The sequence below is a fragment of the Rutidosis leptorrhynchoides genome, chromosome 4, assembly GCF_046630445.1.
Source record: "Rutidosis leptorrhynchoides isolate AG116_Rl617_1_P2 chromosome 4, CSIRO_AGI_Rlap_v1, whole genome shotgun sequence".
NCBI classification, from domain to species: Eukaryota; Viridiplantae; Streptophyta; class Magnoliopsida; order Asterales; family Asteraceae; genus Rutidosis; species Rutidosis leptorrhynchoides.
This window is the reverse complement of record NC_092336.1, coordinates 645,729,232-645,737,452: the sequence shown is the minus strand read 5'-3', so window position 1 is coordinate 645,737,452 and position 8,221 is coordinate 645,729,232. Positions and strand designations below refer to the sequence as shown.

Here is an 8,221-nt window from a genome sequence, read left to right as displayed (position 1 = left end):
ATTAAATCACAAAGATTTCTAAATGGGTTTATACAAACGGGACATATGTGGTATAACCGATTAGATGACTACTTGATAAAAAAAAAGGGTATAAATATAAACTTATTTTGCACGTATGTTTTATAAAAACAATGTTCGGATATGAGACCGTAGTTGTTTATGTCAATGTTCTTAACATCATATGAACAAATAAAGAGATCTATGAAATCATTCAACTTCTAAAGAATTATTTTGAAATAAAAAATCTTGAAAAAACCAAGTATTGCCTTGGATTGCAAATTGAGCATATGCCTAATGGTCTACTTGTACATCAAACAACTTATACTGAAAAGATTTTAAAACATTTTTTTTTAAGATAAAGCCAATTGGTTGTTAGATCACTCAATATTGACACTGATCCATTTCATCCCCGTGAAGATCATGAAGATATTAACGGATCAGAAGTTCCATATATTAGTGCAATTGGGACTGTTATGTATCTTACAAATTGTACAAGACCTGACATTTTTTTGCAGTTAATTTGTTGACAAGGTTCAACTCAGCCCTTACAAAAAGACATTGGAATTGGATAAACACATATTTTGATACCCTTGAGAAACTGCTAATTTAAAATTATTTTATTCTAACGTTTCAAAACAAGATTTGGTTGATTATGTATATGCAGGTCATTCATCAAATCCTCATAAAGATCAATCTCAAACTCGATATGTATTCCTAAATGGAGGTACTACAAAAATCATGGCGTTCTTAAAACAAACACTTGTTGCAACATAATCAGATCATGACGAAGTGATTGCATTATATGAAACTACTCGAAAATGTGTTTGGTTGAGATCAATGACACAAATCATTATTGATTCTTGTGGACTAGAACGCTATAAAAGACTAACAACTATCTTCACCAACAACTATATATGAAGATAATGCAGCTTGCATAATATAAATGAAAGAAGAGTATCAAAAGTGACTGAACAAAATATAAATACTGACGAGGCGCCAAAGCCATAGACAGTCTTAACGGTCATAAGTTTGATGGAAAAGAATGGTATGTTGGTAAGGCTCAGAAAAGACTACAAGGGAATATGAATTGAAACAAGGGTTTGAGCAAACCATGAAGGAGACTGTAGACAAACACAGGGGCTAAACTTGTACATAAAAGATTTAGATGATAGAGTTTCAGATGAAAACCTCAGATTCTTCTCATATACTCAAGATCTCGTAAAAGACAACCAGATTAAAATGAGATACGTTCAATCAACAACTCTGCTGATCTTTATACCAAAGCACTGCCAACTGCTATTTTCAGAACACACGTTCATAATATTGGCATGAGGCATGTTCAGAAGATGTAACAACTCAGGCGTTTCCTACTTGAGGGGGAGTCAACTCTATGCTGCACTCTTTTTCCCTTAGCTAAAGTTTTATCCCAAAGGGTTTTCTTTAGCAAGGTTTTTAACGAGGCAGTACTAGTTATTCACTAATAAAATTATCATCCAAGGGGGAGTGTTATAAAAGTAATAATTGGATGATAATTTTATTATTATTATAGATATTGCATAGTATATTTTTTTGAGTATAAATAGGTGTGTTGAGTTAGAGTTTATGGTGTGTATTTTTTGGTTAACAAAAACACTCTCTCTCTAGATTCAAAATGCCACCAAACTCTCATTGTACATTTTTCTATAAATAAAAAACCAATTACTCATACCTTTTGTTCAACCTTTGTTTTTTCCGTTTTACAGTATCTCTATCTCTATATACCTTCTACAGTCAAGAACCACTAAAGGTAGTTATAAGCCTACTGAATTATAACATGTTATAAAAGTAATAATTGGATGATAATTTTATTATTATTATAGATATTGCATAGTATATTTTTTTGAGTATAAATAGGTGTGTTGAGTTAGAGTTTATGGTGTGTATTTTTTAGTTAACAAAAACACTCTCTCTCTCTCTAGATTCAAAATGCCACCAAACTCTCATTGTACATTTTTCTATAAATAAAAAACCAATTACTCATACCTTTTGTTCAACCTTTGTTTTTTCCGTTTTACAGTATCTCTATCTCTATATACCTTCTACAGTCAAGAACCACTAAAGGTAGTTTTAAGCCTACTGAATTATAACACGTTATCAGCACGATTATCTCAACATTTATACTAAATATGGTTGGCTCTGCCACCTAACTAATATATGGTCGGTTATACCACCTAAAAGATATATGGTCGACACTGTCGCCTAATTTACATTTATGTTATCTAACATTTATTTATGTATACTAACATTTACATTTATGTTATCTAACATTTATTTATGTATACTAACATTTACAGTTATGTTCACTAACATTTATATTTATGTTATTTAAGTTATATATGGTCGGTTATACCACCTGAATTATATTTTCTGTAATCTAACTCTTATTAACTTCACTAATATTTATATTTATATTTATGTTAATAAGACCTCATGATTGTACGCAACACGTCATTTGACAACACGGTACTTTATGTACGCAACATGTCATTTGACAACACGGTACCATGGGTCGAGATTAATTCCGATCAATACGAATACGATGGGGTCTTTATATGTTATCTAACATTTATGATTACTTATGCAATTAATCATTATTTATTTCATGCATACTAATGTTTATTCTTAAATTTATAATCTTAAAAGTTAAAATAGAAAAAGTAGTTTGTATTTTTATTAAAAGTAAATCTTAAAAGTTAAAATAAAAAAAGTAGTTTGTATTTTTATTAAAAGTAAATCTTAAAAGTTAAAATAGAAAAAATAGTTTGTATTTTTATTAAAAGTAAATCTTAAAAGTTAAAATAAAAAAGTAGTTTGTATTTTTATTAAAAGTAAATCTTAAAAGTTAAAATAAAAAAAAGTAGTTTGTATTTTTATTAAAAGTAAATCTTAAAAGTTAAAATAAAAAAAAATAGTTTGTATTTTTATTAAAAGTAAATCTTAAAAGTTAAAATAAGAAAAGTAGTTTGTATTTTTATTAAAAGTTAATCTTAAAGGTTAAAATAAGAAAAATATATTATAATAATATATATTATAACTTAATATATATTATAATAATATCATTAATAATATAATATAATATGAACCTATATTCTCTTATGATTTTATTATTTGTAATCATACCATTATTCCTTTGTTTACTACTTATGAATCTAAACTAATTCTAATTGCATGTTGTTATTTATCTACGAAAAAAAAATATTATGATTATGATTTATGTTGTTCATCTTTCTGAAAATAGAAAATGTCAAACTTATCAAAGCTTGAGTTTGATGCCTTAGACGTATCGGGAACAAACTACACATCATGGGTTATGGACGTAGAAATAAATCTTGGATCATTGGGTATTCTAGAAACTTTAAAAGAAAATAATACTTGTTCCGATCAAGATAAATTAAAATCAATTGCTTTTATTCGCAAATATATTGATACCACCTTAAAACATATGTTTCTCACTATCAAAGATCCACATGTTTTATGAGAAAGTATCAAGAGTAGATTCGATAATCAAAAGGAAATATTACTTCCAGCTGCGAGGGAAGAATGGAGAAATCTAAGGTTCCAAGATTTCAAAAAGGTAAGTGAATACAGCTCGGCCATGTTCAAGATCCGTTCAAAGCTTCAATTCTGTGGTCAAGAAATAAGTGATGCTGATATGATGGAGAAAACTTTCTCCACAATGCATTCTGCAAATATAACTGTGCAAGAAAATTTAAGATTGCAGAATTATAAAACTTTTTCCAAACTTCAAACTTATCTCTTAGTTGCAGAAGTTAATAAAGAATTACTGATGAAAAATCAAGAATCTCGTCCTACCGGTGCGCTAGCATTTCCTGAAGCTAATGCTATTAACAATAATAATAATAATAATAATAAAAGAAGAAATGCACATGGACGAGGGTGTGGAAGAGGTCGTAGCCATATTGGCCAAAACCATTATCATGGAAATTACCATAACAATAATAAAAATCATAACTATGTTCGAAATCACCCTTATGGTAATGGTCGTGGTGGTGGTCGTGGTCGTGGTGGTCGTGGTGTTCGTGGTCGTGGACAAAGAAATAATAATCCACAAAATTATAAAATCCAAACACCATACAATCCCACAAATCACAATGTTGAAGAAGGCTCTTCAAAGAATGTTGAAGATTCTTGTTACCGATGTGGTAAAATTGGCCACTGGTCTAAAAACTGCCGAACAAATCAGCATTCTGTTAATCGGTATCAAGAATCCCTAAAGGGAAAAGGAAAAGAAGTAAATCTTGTGGATGACCTTGATACAAAAATCACTGAGCCAACTTGTGACTACTTTAATGAATAAATTTCTAATATCTATATATATATATATAGATATCCTATTATATGTTCTCGTTAAATAAATGGTTGTAGATTTTCAATCTACACCATATCTAGTTTACTACATATTTCCTTATTATGTGCTATCGTTTGTAACATGTTTTGAATGTAATATATTGATGAATTATATACTCATTATTTGTTTCTCATATTTTTTTTGAAGTTCATGATGTATACTGCTGGAGTAAAAAATCAGTCAAATGGTGGAGATATTTGTATTGCAGACAGTGGTGCCACTCACACCATACTCAAATCTAAAAAATATTTCACAGACTTGAAAGCAACGGAAGGAACTATACATACTATATCAGGTCCTGTGGACTTAATAAAAGGAATGGGAAAGGCAAAATTCATGTTACCAAATGGTACAAATTTTCTGATAAATAATGCCTTATTTTCTCCCATGTCAAAGAGAAATTTGTTAAGTTTCTCTGACATATACCAAAATGGATATGATTATCAGTCAGTGACAACAGAAAATGAAAAATATTTAAGTATCACTGATAAGAATCGTGTAATTGAAAAACTACCAAGACTTCATTCTGGTTTACATTATACACATATAAATGTACCTGAAGTAAATGTGGTAGTTAAAGAAAAATTATGTGATCCTGTAATGATCAGTTTGTGGCATGAGAGATTAGGTCACCCAGGATCAACAATGATGAAAAGAATAATACAAAATACACATGGACATCCATTGGCGGATCAAAGGATCCCTCATGATGCACTTATCCCATGTACATCATGCTCACTTGGAAAGTTGATAATAAGACCATCACCTCTTAAGGTTGAAAAAGAATCACCAATGTTTCTTGAAAGAATTCAAGGTGATATATGTGGACCAATTCATCCACCATGTGAACCATTTTGATATTTCATGGTTCTAATAGACGCATCTAGCGGATGGTCTCATGTTTGTTATCAAGCCGTAATATGGCATTTGCAAAGTTTCTTGCACAAATTATTAAATTGAGAACACATTATTCTAATTACACCATTAAAAGGGTGAGACTTGATAATGCTGGTGAGTTAACATCTCAAGCATTTAATGATTATTATATGTCTATAGGGATTGTTGTTGAACATCCAGTTGCTCATGTGCATACACAAAATTGGTTTAGCTGAATCAATAGATAAACGCTTGCAGCTAATAGCTAGACTATTGAAAATGAATACAGAAATCTCAATATTTATATGAGGTCATGTTGTGACATTAATTCGCATTAGACCAAATGCAAGTCATAAATATTCTCCCCTAAAATTTGATTTTGGCCGAGAACCAAATATTTCCCACCTTAGAACATTTGGTTGTACAGTGTATGTTCTACTTGTACCACTACAATGCATTAAAATGGGTTCTCAAAGGAGGATGGGAATGTATGTTGGATATGAAATATCTTCAATCATAAGAACCCATGATGGGTGATGTTATTACAGCACATTTTGCTGATTGTCATTTTAATGAAATATTGTTCCCTAGATTAGGGGGAGAAATGAAATATAAATAAAATGATGTTTCATGGTGTGAACATCAATTAATGTATGTTGATCCTCGCACAGAAGAATGCGAAAAGAAAGTTAAAAAAATAATGCATATGCAAGAACTTGCAAATCGATTACGTGATGCATTTAAAGATACAAAAAAGAGTGACTAAATCATATATAATAGCAGTAAATGCTTCAGCTAGAATTGAAATTTCAAAAGCTGGCAATAATATCACTCATGAGTCTTTGCCACGTCTGAAACGTGAAAGATCAATTGGTTCCAAAGATAAAAATCCTCGAAAAAGAAAATCAGCTGATAATGACGTAAAATAAAGTGTTCAAGAAGAACCAAATATCAATACTCCTTCTGCAGAGGATATTGATAAATGTAAATACATAAATTGCGATAAATTATGCAATATTATGGAACCAAAATCAAATGAAAAATCTTGATAGATATTTTCATATAATGTTACAATGACATCATGAATAAAGATGATGATCTGAAACCAAAATCTGTCATTGAATATCAAAATGGACATGAATGAGCTCAATGGAAAGGAGCAATACGAGCTGAATTAGAATCGCTCGATAAAAGAAAAGTTTTCGGATCAATCGTTATCACTTTTAAAGATGTGAAACGTATGGGATACAAATGAATTTTTATCCGAAAAAGAAATGTGCAAATGAAGTTACAAGGCAAAACTAGACTTGTAACTCAAGATTTCCCACAAAGACCAGAAATGAATTAGGAGGAAAACTTATTCTCCTGTAATGGATACAATTACTTATCAGATACTTAATCAACCTGGTATTTACTTAAATGCATCTCATGGATGTTATTACTACTTATCTGTATGGATCACTTGATAGTGATATATATATGAATATACCTGAAGGATTTATGGTATCATAAGCATCTAATGCAAAACCCAAGGGAATGTATTTCATTAAATCACAAAGATTTTTATATGGGTTTATTCAATCGGGACGTATGTGGTATAACCGATTAAATGACTACTTGATAAGAAAAAGGGTATACATATAAACTTATTTGCACGTGTGTTTTATAAAAAACAATGTTCAGATATGTGATCGTAGTTGTTTATGTCAAATATTTTAAATAAAGAAATCTATGAAACCATTCAATTTCTAAAGAAAGATTTTGAAATGAAAAAAAAATCAAGTATTACGTTGATTTACATATTGAGCATATGACTAATGACTTACTTATACATCAAACAACTTATACCGAAAAGTTTTTAAAATATTTTAATATGAACAAGACAAAAACCATTAAGCACTCCTATGGTTGTTAGATCTTAATATTGATACTGATTCATTTCATCCTCTAAGAGATCATGAAGATCTTCTTGGTTCAGAAGTTCAATATTTTAGTGCAATTGGGGCTCTTATGTATCTTACAAATTATACAAGACCTGACATTTCTTTTGCAGTTAATTTGCTGATAAGGTTCAGCTCGGCCCCTACCAAAAGACATTGGAATGAGATCAAACACATATTTTGATACCTTCGGGGAACTACCGATTTATAATTATTTTATTCTAACAACTCGAAACAAGTTTTTTTTTTATTTGGTTATACAGATGCAGATTATTTATCTGATCCACATAAAGCTAAATCTCAAACTGGATATGTATTCCTAAATAGAGGCACCGCAATATCATTACGTTCTCAAAAACAAACACTTGTTGCAACATCATCAAATCATGCCAAAGTGATTGCATTACATGAAGCCACTCGGGAATGTTTTTGGTAGAGATCAATGACACAACTCATTACTGATTCTTGTGGACTAGAACGCGATAAAAGTCCAACAACTATCTATGAATATAATGCAGCTTGCATAGCACAGATGAAAGAATGGTATATCAAAAGTGACCGAACAAAACACATACCTCCTAAATTCTTCTCATACACTCAAGATCTCATCAAGGACAACCAGATTGAAATGAGATATGTTCAATCCAGCAAAACTATGCCGATCTTTTAACACGAGGACTTCCTAGGGGGACACCCATCCTAGTACTACTCTCGCACAAGCACGCTTAACTGCGTAGTTCTGATGGGATCCGGTGCGTTAGTGCTGGTATGATCGCACTCCAACTGCTGTTTTCAGAACACACGTTCACAATATTGGCATGAGACAAAACGATGTCTACTTGAGGGGGAGTCAACTCTATGCTGCACTCTTTTTCCCTTGGCTAAAGTTTTTATCCCACTGGGTTTTTCTTTAGCAAGGTTTTTAACGAGGCAGTACTGGTTGATCTCTAACGAAACAAAATTATCATCCAAGGGGGAGTGTTACGATATGGATGGA

At 31.0% G+C, this 8,221-nt stretch overlaps 1 pseudogene; it reads right to left on the bottom strand.

The window, feature by feature from the left end:
• Positions 1 to 7,885: 7,885 nt before the first annotated feature.
• LOC139846308 (5S ribosomal RNA) lies at positions 7,886 to 8,004 on the bottom strand (annotated as a pseudogene).
• Between the last annotated feature and the right edge of the window lie 217 nt (positions 8,005 to 8,221).